We start from the raw sequence: 15391 nt of genomic DNA, 5'->3' as shown, positions 1-15391 counted from the left end.
ATTGAACAGTTTCAAAAAAACCTGCAATGGTGGATTAGAGTAGGAAAAATTTTTCCGCATTCTACTATGTCATTTAGGAGAAATAGTACAATAGGAATCTGTGGAAACCATGGAACTTGGGGCTTCTTACAGATTTTTGCCATATATCTCAGACTCTAAGCTTTCATGTAAAAAGATGAACTCTTACATCCAGGACCGGCTCTAGGCACCAGCAAAGCAAGCACGTGCTTCGGGCGGCACATTTCCAGGGGCGGTATTCCGGCCATCCTTTTTTTTCCCCCCAGCCCCACTCAGTCAACCAATGAGCCCCTGCGTGGGGCGGGGCGGTGGGCTCAGCGTGGGGGTCCTGGCCCGGGGGCGGTCCTTCCCCTGGCCCCCCGCCACCGGGGGAGTGGGGCGATGAGGCTCCTTCCCCCCCGCCCGCCCGCCCCTGCCACACGTGTCACAAGCGGCGGAGGAGCAGGAGCCGAGCGGTGCGGAGCCCGGGATCGGAGCAGGACCCGCGGCCGGTAAGGGACCTGCTGCCCCGGGTGGCTCGGCGCTGTGCGAGCGCCCCTGGTCCGTCCCCCATCCTGCAGCTGACCTGCTCCCCAGCCGCTCCGTTGTTTACTGTCCCCTCTGCGGGGGTGGCGCCGGGTCTGAGATCGGGCTGGGGGCCCACGGGCGGGATGTACAGCCCCGAGCACCTCACTCCAAACGTTGCTATAGCATTACGCATGCTTTTAACATTATCAGTATCAGTGGCTTTTGGTGAGCGCAGTTTCTCAAAACTGAAATTACTAAAAAATTATTTCAGGTCCACCATGTCTTAAAATCGTTTGTCAGGACTTGCATTAATTTCAATTGAAAGTACCATTGCAAAAAATGTAGATTTCACTGAATTATTAAAAGACTACGCAAGTATAAAAACCAGAAAAATTCAGTTCATATAAATTCTTTTAATTTATGAGAAACTGGGTGCACCGGAAGACACTAACATTTTTCGTTACAGTGTATAGTTGAACCCAAACTGTTTGTAATTGTGATTTTGTTAAAATTAAATGAGTACACTAGTAGGAAATTGTTTTATTTCACTAACTACAAATTCTGTTTTCTTTTTTTTTTTAATTTTAAACAGTCAAAAACAAAACAAAACAAAAACATTGCAAAGTGCAAACATGTGTAAAAGCCAAAAAAAGGGGGGGCGGTGGCCAAAATATTTTTTGCTTGGGGCGCCAAAAAACCTAGAGCGAGCCCTGCTTACATCCTTCTGACTGGAAAGGTAACCATTTGCCTTTTTGGAGTCACTAAAACAATAGTATTCCTCTTAGTGGGGTATTAACTTGAAAAGGTAACTAGCACCATGTTTAAATTGAAATGTTAGCACTGTTATCAGATCTATTGTGTGTTGTACTGAATATGTACCGCAAACACATTTATCCAGCATGGGCAGGTGTATCTTCTATGTCCTGATTTGCAACGACAACGCACCATATTCTGACAGCAACAACTAGGCAATAATCTGACAGTTACAGATTGAGGTACAGTGGAGGATCAGGTGTAAACAGGAAGCCCTTTACCTGCCACTAGGAAAGAAGCTGCTTTCTAGTGGTGCACACCACAAAGGAGAGGGACAATAAGTGTGACCTGCAGAACTGACTGGCCCCAAATGAAATGTTTCTGAATGGGAGATACCCTCACACCCTTGTGTGCTGAGATTGCTGTAGCAGAAGGCATTCTTTCTACAAGTGTAGCAAGGCCTACTCACCTCAAGCATTTGACAGGCAATAATGCCTCCTCCCATCCCCTGGGGAGGCTCGGCCTTATAGCTGAAGTCATAATTCGCACTTCAGCTTTGAGGAAAGTTTCCCAAATCCTATCTAATGTTCTGTGTATTTCTACTGGCTTTTTGTTTCCATTTAAAACTTTTATTTTGTTGTTCAGAAGGTAGTTAAAAGTTCCTTGCTGTGGTTTCAAGAAAAGGAAACAAACCCCCTTCCTCCTGCAAGTTTGCAGCCCTTAAAAGATATGCACAGATTTGGGAAGGAAACTTTTGCAGATTTTGCTAAAATTCATCTTATATGTACGTTGCCCATTTATATATAAGATCGGAAAGTCCAATTAGTTTCTGTATGAGAAAAACAGCATCATCCATTTTCCTCTGACGTTTGCTTTGTAAAGACGTGAATTCACTGTTTGCACTCGAGCAACCTTGCTGACTAGAGGGCGGGATGTTTTTATAAAAATTTGAACAGATTGTCTAGTTGTTCCATGTAGCAATAACTTTCAACTGACACAAGACTGCTTGTTCATAGCTTGCTACGTATATTGCTACTTGTCATCATGCAGCCAGATTTAAAATGAATACCCAGGTCCAAAATGATTTATATCATATTTTAGATTTATTAAGGCAAAGGTTCTCCCCAATAATAGTGAAAAAATAAGGGGGGGGAGGAGAGAGGTTGGCTGTGTTTGCTTATTTGATTTATAAAACAAAGATTCTCCCAGAGACCCTAAGTACAAAGTTAAAAATACAAAGAAGTGCAGCAGTTCACACACTGAGTCTATGTCAATTAAAGAGCTCCCTAATATCCCAAAGAGAAGAACCTCAAATCCCCTCTGGCAACACCTGTTTCAGTAGATAAACTTTGAAGTGTGCCCTGAAGGTCAATAAATTTTGGCTGCATGGGGTCACTGCAGGGAGTATGTTTAAGTGCTGAGAACCTCTAGCCCTTATACGGACATTTTGGGACCACTAGCCTATCTCCACTGTGAGGACAGAATAAGAGGAGAGAGACGGCCTTTAAGAACCTGTCTACTCGTTGTTAGTTATTAAAAATGTTAGTGGCAACCAGCAGCCCCCTATAATGTAGGCCTCCCAGTTAACTTACTGTAGAGAGGGACTATGGCAGACAGGATCGAAACCATTTAAACTTTCTGAATTATGATTGTTGTTTATTTGTTTCTGGCAGGGATTTCCAAACAAAAGAGGACACAGTCCCTGCACACAAGTGCTTGCAATCTAAGACAGACAATGGGAAGAGATAAGTGATACAATATATAAGTAGAGGCAAGTCTGGTAATCTGCTATTTAAGTGAATACAACATATGACTAAGGTTATCAATTTTCTCTTTTGGTGTTTAACCTAACCATAATCAGCCAGTTAGTTTCTTATAGGCACCATCTGGAAAGAAATCAGAAGCCAGTGCAGATTATGGAGTGCAGATGTCCTCTGCTCTCTGAGTGAAACACAGCTAGGTAACTTAGCCCTTGCATTTTGTACTCTGGTTTTTGAGTAGCCTTAAGGATTAAGCTGAGCAGAGCATGTTGCAGTAATCCATATTGGATCTTACAAGATGTAGATAACTGCAGAGAGGTCCACCTTCAAGAGAAAAGTCACAATATTTTGGCTATTGGGGCTCCTTGACTATCTGAATCCCCCTCGATTGTGCACATTACTCATAATAGGTGGGGGGAAGAAAACCTCTATGAAAAGGGCCAATATCGTCTCTAATTTCCTCCAGATGTTCCCCTAACTGGCATCATAGCCATTTATTCTTGATTGAGCTTCAGATCTGATTAAAAGAAGTGCTATCAGCATATTGATGGCACTGCTGGCAGCGTGTGTGTGGAAATGATATACAAGTTCATATTTTGGTTATGAAGTGACAACCATCATATATAAATGCAGATAGAGCATATGATGGGATGGTGAGGTGCTGTGCACTATATTTTTAATAAGAGTTAGTGTGAGCAAGTTGTAGCCAGTTTGAGGAGAAACATTCTTGATCTCAGAACAAAAGATTCATATTTGTTTTGTAACGTTTTATGTGCACTGACTTTCTCTGATGTTCTGTTTGTTTTCATGCAATGAATCATGCTTATCCAGGGAGATGATAATTTAATAACAAAGCTAAATCAGAACTGGATGTAAATTTGAGAACAAGCACTTTTTGAACAATAAGACCCATTATGAAAAATACAAAATTATTTGCAAACCAGACTATCCCTAACCCTTCATTTCCATTTGACATATGTGTATGATCAAAATGTAGTCCTCGTAAAATGCTATATTTTCCTTTCCTGACATGACGCAATACTTGAAATCTTAAAGGAAAAGAGATCCTGTTTTGCAGGGAGATGAATTTACGTGATCTAATATGTCTCTTCCTTCTCCAACTCTTATGTTTCTGTGATGATTGACAAGTAGTTTATGCCTCAAAATGTAGGGTTTGTTTTTTAAGTGTTTTTATTTTGGATTTTCACATTGTTTACTGGAAACTCAAACAAAATGGTACTGTCCAGGAATCTTAAATTATGACTCATTGTCCCTCTTCCCAAAAGAAGCCAGCTTTCCATGGGAGCTCAAAGGGAAAGAGGGAGCAAGGAGCCATCTCTTCCCTTGCACCAATATGCAGGTCTGGGAACAATCACAAGCTTTGCACACTGATCACAAGGGTTGGGCAAGCCTAGCACTGGGAATGAAGCTAGACTTCCCAAAAGAGAATGAGGCACTGGCCAGCAGAGCTCTACCCCAGGTAGAGTACACGCTATCTCGTGTTATAGGGTGGTAGAATTCATGCTGTGGGGGGTGACCCCCCACACCACCTGGAGGAATTCCAACTTACTGTGTTGCGTGCAGTTTTGCTGCGTGACCCCTTCACACATCCCTCCCAATCCCATTTCTGCTATGGCTTAAATCCACAAGGTAGCCATAAAGCTATCAAAGGAGGGTCTGGGAAATACCGCATGCTTGGTGCATCTTGGAGGACAATTCTTAACAGGTGGAGGAGGCAGCTGGAGCCCAATCCCAGACAGTCAGCAGGTGCATAAAGCAGCAGGAGGACAACACCGGATGCTCAACAGGTGGAGAGGGCAGCAGGAGGGCAACGTCACTTTGTACTCTATTTGACATTAATTACACTTGTTGGAATCCTGCATGCCTTCACAAAAGTCATAAAAATGTTAAATTGCAAATGGCGTTGGTTTAAATTCTGGAAATGCTAGGGTTTTTTTAAACTAGTGAAAATGTGGAGTGAAACTTAATATTAAGCAAAAAAGCATCCTTCTCCAGCCCTACACCATAAAATAAGGTTTAGAACTAGTTTTATACAAAGATGTGAGCTGCATTTTTAATTTGCCCTGATTCATCCAGGCCTTCTAGGAAACCTTGAGATACATTAATGAAATATTGACTTTTTTAATTGTTGCTTTGCATTGAGTAGAAGTGTGCACTGGGGTCTCAGTGATGCCTAGGTATTCATAGATAGTTTAGAACCCAGTAGTACTTCCAGTTATTCCTTTTTATTTCTATTATCTTGCTTTCGTCCATTGTCTTTTATTATGCACCATATGGTGCATTCACTTAGCTTTAGAGACTAACGAATTTATTTGGGCATAAGCTTGCATGGGCTAAAACCCACTTCATCAGAGTCACTCTATGCATCTGATGAAGGGGGTTTTAGCCCACCAAAGTTTATGCCCAAATAAATTTGTTAGTCACTAAGGTGCCACAAGTACTCCTTGTTGTTTTTGCTGATACAGACTAACACGGCTACCGCTCTGAAACCCTTTGGAGTGCCCTTCTCTTCTCTAGTCAACTAACTTAAATAATTTTGTGTCCTCTGCAGATTTTCCCACCTCACTGTTCATCCTTTTCCCCAAAAACATCAATAAATACAGTAAACGCTAATTGTACTATAGAAACCTAGAGAGCCCCTTTGTAAGCCTTCTGTCATGTTGAAAACTGACCATTTATTCCTACTCTTTGTTTTCTGTTGTTCCGTTTCTAATTCATGACGGTCCCTTAACTCTCACCTTAATGGCCTCTGGCAAGGTATTTTGTCAAAGGCTGTTTCGAAGTCCAAATAAGCTATATCTATAGTTATATCTATTTTATTTCAACTATTTTGTTGCCATGCTCAAAGAATTCTATTAAATGAGATAAGCATAATTTTCCTTAACTGATCTTCTTTAGCTGGTTTGCCCAGCTCATCTTGTTCAGCTCGCTGTTCTAAATTCCATTTTTAGTTGTTGTTCCATCCATTTTCCTGGCACAGAAGTAAGGTTCACTGGGCTGTAATTCTCAGGAATGGATTACTTCTAGCTATGTTAAGTACAGCATTTGCTAACTTCTAGAGGATGCAGCCTGGAAACCTAGTGGAGCCATCAGTTCCTTCCATGGGAATACCTGGCTGCTTACCCATGGATGCTGGACTCCTCGGTGACTCTGCTTTGAACCCTCCTCCTGCTGTCAGCACAGCTCCCGGAGTATCTGTGTTGCAAATGGCTGTTCTGTTCGTGCCTGTAGTTTATGTTCTCTGTTTCCCAAATGGAGGTATAAGGCAGAGGAGAAGTTATAGTGCTGGGAATATTAATTACTCAGCAGTTTTCTGCTAGGTCTGAAGGGGCGGATGTATTGGAACAATGGTGGATTTAAGCTCATGCAGCCTGTGAAGCCCATTGGTTCTGCTTTTCCAGAGACCGCTTATCGCTTATACACGTGATTTACCACCCAGCACACTGTCATTGCTTCCCTGTCCAAGGTTCTATTTTACTCTGGTTCCATTGAACCATAATAGAGAATGAATTCCTTAACTCTCCTTCCCTGCTCATTGTTTAAAAACTGCACAATGGCATCACCTTATGCCTTCCTGGCCCATGTAGGGTTTGTCACATTATCTGGAGTCGTTCATGACCGTGAGTGCCAACCTCAGGGCAGACACCCCACATGGGTTTTATGTTCTATCATTAGATTTCACCAACCCAGTAACAAATGTGAACTCCTGAAGCACTATAAAGGTCATGGAGTCAGACAATCCCCTTTGGCATTCCAATCTATTTTGCAAGCCAGGCAAGCTGAACTTAATGGTAATTGGTTGCTATATACCAAAGATCACAAAATATTCAGGTTGTCTCCAGTCCCAGGAGAGCAGTCACTTATCCCAGGTCAATTTGTACTTCAAAGTTCATCCCAAAGACAATGCTTGTCGTGAATCCTATAGTAAACTAACTAAGGATTTATTAACTAAGAAAAAGCTAGTTACTGTAAAAAGTTATTTAAGGTTAAAGCAGGGAAATACCTACACGTGCGTGCACATGCGCGCACACACGCGCACACACAAATGAGTTAGCCTGTGGTTGTAAAAGATCAGAGTTGTAGTTGTCTGTCAGCACTGAATGTCTTTTAGGGCTAATCCAGGTTGACCTTGGGGATCTCTGCTTGTTTCCTAGCTCCAACCCAGTGAGAATGCAAACAGCAAAGAGATGAACATTTTTCATGTCAGCTTGAATTCTGGAAGAAGGAAATAAAGACGGCTGATGAAATGAGCCCTTTTGCACATAGACTGTGCAGGGATAATTAGCAAAGTCTTTGGATTGTGATGTTCCACAATCGCCATTTTGTTTTGATAGTCCTTCCTGATGTCCGAGGGGTAATACTTTTCATAGGGATTAAGCACTAGGTAAAGGTTTTTTTTGTTTGGTAAATTATATAGTTCAGAACAAACATTTTGCAGCTATTTGACAAGCATTACCTTATACATGGGATACAGACATTACAATTTTAATGCAGCAAATTACAAACATTTCATAAAATCTAATCACATCCTTATAAATTCAATTCCCATCTTAACCATACTAAAACACCGGTGAGCTGGACTAAAGGCCTAAAGCCTTGGCAAGAGCTGGTGCCTGGTTTGCCACCACCACAGGTGTTCCAGGAAATGTAGAATTTCATAAACGAGTGGTGACTGGGAGCAATAGCAGGCAGGTAGTGACAAGGGGACTATACAAATATTCAGAATTGGGAAACTCAGAAAGTAGCTGGATGGGGTGGGTTATATTACTTTATATAGTGCCCCAAAAAACAGATCCAGCCCAACGTGGAGAAAGGATGCTCCCACCATGCTCCACTGCTATCCCCACAATGCCCCATACCAAACTGCAAAGCCCTGACCAGGTGGAGCTGTAATAGAGGATCCTGTATTGGCTCCCAGGGATAATGGAGCATAAAGCACATCTTCATCCTCCCTTTCTGCGCCTCTATCTCAGTTCTCTTACTATCAGTTGTTACCAAGAAGTTTAAAAAAAAAATCACTGAATTGTTTCTGCAAGTTAAAGAATAAAACATGATACATCCCATTTGGATACATGGTTTATTTTCCTCTTACCTAGATAAGGCTCCCAGTTTGCCTTTACCTAGATCAACAATATTTGACCTGAAACACTGTCTGTTTCCATCTGGCCGTGCTGGGTTTCTCTCCCCCTTTCCCCAATCAATACTTTGTTCTGAACAAAGAATCATGATTCCATCTTTTTTTAAACAATCTGGAGGATGGAGGTTTCACAGTCTTTCTAAGATTTCATTTGTGTATATCAGATGGTTTTACTCAGTTCTCAAAACCAGCAGATCCCTTTTCTTAAGACCACTTAAAATTAGCCTTTTAGGAGCCAGTGCTGATTGATAGTACATACAGTAAGAGATTTGAGTGTTTGCCTGTCTGATACAAAATGGCCATAATAATTAATTTTACTTAGCACGTCTAAAACATCTTTCATCCAAGGATTTAAAACATTTTACAAACTAAGCCTCAGAACACCCCATGTGTGGTAGGTAATGGATGGAGAGAGATTATGTCAATTCAGCCATTTCTGGGATGGATTACAGCAGCTGTTTGGCAGTGCTTTGCAACACTACAGCACGTTTTAGGGCAGATAGTGAAAAGGGCCATATTCAGTTGAAACTGCAGAGCCAATTCAAGTAGGTGCTCTGAATAATGTCGTTACTCAAGCTGGTGATTGGCCAGGATATGAGGGTTTAACAATACCTTAGAGCAGGGGTCGGCAACCTTTCAGAAGTGGTGTGCCGAGTCTTCATTTATTCCCTCTAATTTAAGGTTTCCCATGCCAGTAATATATTTTAATGTTTTTAGAAGGTCTCTTGCTATAAATCTATACTATATAACTAAACTATTGTTGTATGTAAAGAAAATAAGGGTTTTAAAATATTTAAGAAGCTTCATTTAAAATTAAATTAAAATGCAGATTTTATCAGTTTAGTGTGATCCTTGCCCTTGCTTTTCCTTGTTGAGTTTTCCAATGTCTGGAACATGTTTGGATACCTTAAGGTGCACACGGGCTTTTGAGTGATTAGTTGTTAACCGGCTCCGAGAGGGACAGAGGACAGATTTCATGTGTGAAAATACCTGTTCACACAGGTATGTGGATCCAAATGGTGAAAGCATTGCAAACACAATTTTCTTCAAACAGTTAAATTTCACTGGCAGGGACGTCCAACAGGTCAGAATAGAGGCCCCACGCGCTCTCTCGGTAGCTTCACGTGCACTCCGCAGATCTCCAAACTTTGATGCCCACAATTCTGAGCTTTTTAACTGAATGAGCTGCATTTCGAAATCTTCAACACCCATCCACTGAAATAAAGTCACTTTCATTGAACTTTTCAGGTTTAATTAGAAAAGAGAGCATTGGGCTAAATCGCTGGAAATCTTGAAATCTGTCAGCAAATTCTGATTCCAGTTCTTGCATGTACATTCTAATCTAAACATCAAACGCAGTGCGCTCTTCCGTGTGGTGTGATAGAGATGTAAGCAGCAAATCGGGACTTAAAAATATCCCAGCACAGTGGCGCTGGAACAGTTTTTAAGGTGGGGGTGCTGAGCTGCACCCTCTCTTGCCCCTGTCTGCACCCCTCACTGCCCCAGGCTGGGGCCAGTGGGCCACAGCTGGGGGCGGCTGCAGAGCCCCGGGTTGGCGGCCAGGACCCCAGGCCGGCAGCAGAGCCCCCCAGACCAGTGGCCGGGACCCAGGGCCAGCAGCAGGGTGAGCAGAGCTGGCAGCCAGTACTCCAGGCCAGCAGCGGAGTCCCCGGGACCGGTGGCCAGGACCCAGGCAGTGTGAGTGCGACTGAAAATCAGCTCGCGTGCCGCCTTTGGCATGCATGCCATAGGTTACCTACCCCTGCCTTAGAGATGCATTAAGGCTGGATCTACCAAAATTTTAGTCTTCCCAAAGAACTTCGGGGGAACCCCTGAATCAATACTTTATCCCAACCTCACCAGATAGACTTTTGTATACTTCCCACACCTCAGTGCATGAGCAACTCCCAAATGTCACACCTTGATCCACTCCAGCAAACAGAATAATCTGTTTGCTGCAACCTTATCTGCTGTACTGATTCACTATTCTGCTTAGAGACTAACCAGCAGGAGAGTGGGGTGGGAGGAGGTATTGTTTCATGGTGTCTGTGTATATAATGTCTTCTGCAATTTCCACAGTATGCATCCGATGAAGTGAGCTGTAGCTCACGAAAGCTCATGCTCAAATAAATTGGTTAGTCTCTAAGGTGCCACAAGTCCTCCTTTTCTTTTTGCGAATACAGACTAACACGGCTGTTACTCTGAAAACTATTCTGCTTGTATCCCATTTGTGTGTGGTATTGAAACCTATGTCAAAATTATAAGCTGTCAATCTAATTTGTAAAGGAGTTCCTGGTCCTGCTTGTAGGCACAGTGCCCCTGCACGGAAATGTGTGATCAGTCAACCTGCAGAAAGACAACCTAAAATAAGGTGGGTTGAGTTGTACCTCGCTCTTTTACGGAGCAGCCTGCTTCACGTATACCTGTTTTTTTGGGCTCTGGTGAGTTCTGAATTCTAAGAAATAGTGATGTTGCAACCTTCCAGCAAGAGTATTTGTTTTTAATCTAACTTCTCTGTGTATGCTTCAAACATAACATCATTGACCATAGAACCCATATCCAAATGGTTTGGTAATGCTTCTTTATTTCCACCATAGTCTGTTACTACTTTAGAAAGCGTCAATGGATTGCTCATAACTAGTAGCCAGGACCTCACTTTTATATGTAATTCAGGGCAACAGTTGTATTTTATACAGTGCCGAGCACACGGTAGGCACATAAATAATAAATACAGACCAGCTTGTGCCCATACCTTTTCATATCAAGGATTCCTTTTTTATGTGTGGCTCTGACCTCAGACATGCAGGAAGTGTTCCGCTGTCTCCACAACATTGTGCACTTGGACTTAGAGATGGGCTCTTTATGGGTCTGTGGACCAGACGTGTAAATGTGAGAAGGTGTAACAAGGTCTCACATTGTCTGCCTGGCATCTTGTGGGGATTCCAGGATAAAATCAATATAGCCTGAGGCTCTGTATTGAGGGATCCCTTCTCCCTCACTTAAGCTTTAATATAGACAAAGCCTTTGATAAATAGCTCTGGAGGTCAAACAGGAGGAGTGCGCCTTCAGTTTTGAAAGTTGCAGGTAAACTCTGGTCTTATTCTGACTCCTATCTCACATTTATGTGAAACCCACATCTAAGACATAACCACCCAGCAAAATGGTGACTAGCCAGTGCAGCTATTTTCTATTGAAACATTAAACATATGTGATAAATTACATCTGCAAAAGATTTGCTTCATATGTGAAGCACATGTTACTTCTAAATCAAATGCTAAAACATGCCTAGTTTAGTCAAAAGTAAGTGGAATGCTGTAATTTATAATCTTGAAGCACACTGCAGCGAAAAATGAAAGCAGACTATTAAAATTTAATGCCTGTTCGGCACTCTGTGTAGCGCATCTCTGGCATGTGTGATGCGGTATGGTGTTTTGCACCATTGTGTGCACATAGAAAGTCAGTTTCTTTACCAACATTTGTGGAAACAACCTGGAAAAAATGATTTTAGCTGTTTAAAGCTGCCATCAGGTTGGAAATTATTATGAGCACAGATACTCATGGCAGAGGTTTTCTCCTCCCTCCTCTCCATCAACTCGCTTTTACCAATTGTCTGTTGTTCTTCAAGCTAGCTCCCTGCAGTACAGTTGCTAGCGCAAATATTCATTGGGGTGTCATCTCTGTTTAAAGTCTCATCCTACACACCTATTCATCTGTGTTAAGTGAACAGCAGCATCAGCTCAAATTAAGCTGGCATGAAAACAGCCACTGTTAATAATTTCTGCTGTGATTCAACTTAGCTTTGGATAACAGGTGAAGATGTTTCATAACTGAGGCAATTACAGCTCTGTACGCTCTTTCCGGCTGCCTATTTAATCAGAGGAATGGAATACTACAGCTCCTGGTGCATGTGGAATGGGCCGGGCCCAACCGCCATCAGACCACATTTGTTATCTGCTAGATTGAACAGGCTGCCTGGCAGGGACAGATGCTTAGCACAGTGATTAGAATGTAAAGCGTTTGGAAAGGCTGAGGGGATTGAAGTGAATGTACTTTATCTAAACTTACTACAGACCTTTCCAGTCAGATAAAAATCTTATAAACCAACATTCTCTCGATTGGAATAGAAATGTCACACACACACACACAGTCTCTGTGTCCACACACAAAGTGTTTATGTGAAGCTAAAAAAAAAAATCAAATCAATGATATCATTTCATATGAGAGAAATCCTATTTACAGATGGTCAATAAAATGTTTCTTTTGAGATTATAATCAGGTGCGCTGATTTAGTGAGCTGCTTAACAGAAGTTAATTAAAATGTAGGAGAAAAAAGAAATCGCTAGATATTAATTTTCACCCATCTTGCTAAGTACATATGAAGTTTGTTCTCTCATAAGAGAAGTGGTTGGATGGATCTTTTGTAATTAAAAAAAAAATTAAATAACAATGTATTTCCATCTAATGAGAACTCTGTTGCGCTATTTAAGTAGCCTTTCATGTCAACACCACATTGTTCAAACTATATTAAAAACAGTCATATACTTTATTGTGTGGATTTTCAGATGGTTCATTTTGAGCCAAATATTTTTTCCTTCAGAGCTGAAAAGAAAACCAAGTAACCTAATTGAATTTTTATACATTATGATTTCCAGAAATGTAATTCTTAATGGTTTCTGATGTGCCTAAAGGCATGAATCTTAAACTACTTTTTTTAGAAATGAGCTTGGGAAAAACTGACAAACATGTTGGGTATAGCTTTTCCCCCCTCATGTTGCAAATACTGAATTTCTATTGTATGTATTAACCTACTTGGAGTATAGTGAGTGCTGTAATGTTTTCATGAAAATGTTTGTAATAATCAACATATATTTCAGAAGCAATTGATTACAGTTCCATGGTATCTGCAAAATGTGTAGAGTGTACAGCTTTTCAGAAACAATAGGCATATCTGCTTACTTTTCAAAGCAGACGGTTAGTAGGTTTGAAATATTTGTGGTTCCTTTATACAGAAGGTGAAATTTAGAGTGACCTATTTCCAAATTCCATTTTTTCCAGAGTGGGTGGGGTGTGTGTGTGTGTATATATATATACATAGAAAATATATTATATATATATATATATATACATATAAAATAAAGATTCTTCTTTCAGTTAAGAGTACATATTTTTGACCTTATCTTAAATCATCTAACAGATAAATGGTTGTGGGCTTCAATCCACATTCAAATCCTAATCTGAGCAGCAAGTAATTGTTTAATTTAGTTTTGAAAGTTCTCCATATATTGTTGCCTTGGAACATTCTCTGCAACTGTACTCTGCATACTGTATCTTCCCCTGACAATTACTCCTGTTTCTTATCCTTGAAGCTTTTAAAGCTCTGTGTAACATTAGCCTATCTAGCCTAGTGAAAATGTCTTTACAGATTAGTGTAATGTTAATACTACTGGCTCCCTGCTTTTGACCTGAAGTGGAATATATTGCACTGCCGGAACAGATGGAATCAGAGCTTCATTGGGAAACAGAGATTGGTTGGCTACCTGCCAAAAGCTCAGTGCCAGAGGCTGTATGAGCTCCAGCTAAGGAAAGCAGCCTTGAATCTATTCTGTGCTCTTAGAGAGAGAAAAAGTGTCATAAGTTTGCATTGAATTGAATTGAAATATGATTGTTAAGGTTGTTCATCTATAGATGTTTACTCAGCATTTTAAAAGTAATTGAATCTTTTGGTGCACAATAAAGGCATCTTCACTGTGTTATGCTAAAAGAACTGAGAAAAAAGGAAGAAAGGAAAAATCCTCAACTCCAATTAACCTTCTACATAAGCACTGATATACCGATCAGAATAATACAAATAATATTCATATAGCTTACTGAACTAAAGAAATCCTCACTCCCTTTCGCAGCAAAGTGAACAGAGATTCTAATGATAACTATCTCCTTAAACATCTTGGGTTACATACTAAAGCTATATAACCTCTATGGTACGGAAAAATATAAAGGGACAAATCATTACAAAATATACATCCCCTATTAAATGCTGTTTTTAAATACATGAACTGCATTATCACTAGCACACCAGCTTTCATTTTAATGTATATTATTAGACCAAAAGGATCTCTAATTTGGTACATATTTAATGTTAATCTGTCACATCACATTTCTACATTTGTTGCAGTTATATTTTTCCTCTCAAGTACTGCATTTCTACAGCAGTAAAACATATGCTGTTTTCTGCCTATGTAGATGGGTAATGTAAGCTGTGATGTGGAGAGTTGTTTTTTGGGGGGTTTTTTTGTATCCTTTCATGTCTGAGGGTGTAGTTGCAGAAATGTATATATGCTTTTCTGTGATAGGAACTACCATCTGGTAGCTAAATGTGCACAGCTTATTGCTTGGAGTGCTTATACATATTGTGAAAACACACAGCTTTTGTGTATGTTGAGAATATGTGTAGGCAGTATCCTAATAAACCCATATATTAGCTACTTGAATGTGTCAAATGGATGTAAAAGAGAACTCATTCTAGACCAGAGGGATTAGGAGTGGCACGTTGCCAAAAGTGTATATATGCCAATAGTACAATTGTGACCTTTTTAATATCACATTGTTTCAACCTCTTCCGGCAGATAAATTGTTTAGGGGGGAAATGGAACCTCTTTGACAAGGAAAAGGCCTTTGTTACATTCAAGGAGTTGAAGCTTTCATCCTTAGTATACCAATTCACAAAGATGTGTAGTGCATGTGTGTGAGCAGAGAGAGAGAGAATGTATAAATTTGAGTTACTTTGACCTTTAATCCAGGAGACCAAAAAGAGAAATGCACTAGGAAGGTTGGTTTGTTGCTGTCTAGAGACTGATAAGCTGTAATAAAGGTGCACTCAGTTGCAATTCATCTAAAGCTTCCATTGCCATAGTCCTCTTTTTTTATTTTTGTTACCTCAAGTACTTATCTAAATCCCTTTCAGTGCCAGCTTGAATGCACTTTGTATTCTCTCCAGCTGTGACTGTTGCTGTCTGTGTGCATCAGTGTGCTCCAGCATACACTCTTCCCCTTGTTTGACAAGAACCAGTGCCAACACCTAATTAAGGATAAGCCACAGAGCTCTCTGCTCTATCTTTGTCAATTGCTACCTTCCTATCTTTCTGCCTAGTTAAGTTTTCTATGACATGAGCAATGTTTCAGGTTCAACCTACTTTAG

The sequence above is a fragment of the Natator depressus genome, chromosome 5 (assembly GCF_965152275.1).
Source record: "Natator depressus isolate rNatDep1 chromosome 5, rNatDep2.hap1, whole genome shotgun sequence".
Lineage (NCBI taxonomy): Eukaryota > Metazoa > Chordata > Testudines > Cheloniidae > Natator > Natator depressus.
This window is presented reverse-complemented; position numbering follows the sequence as displayed.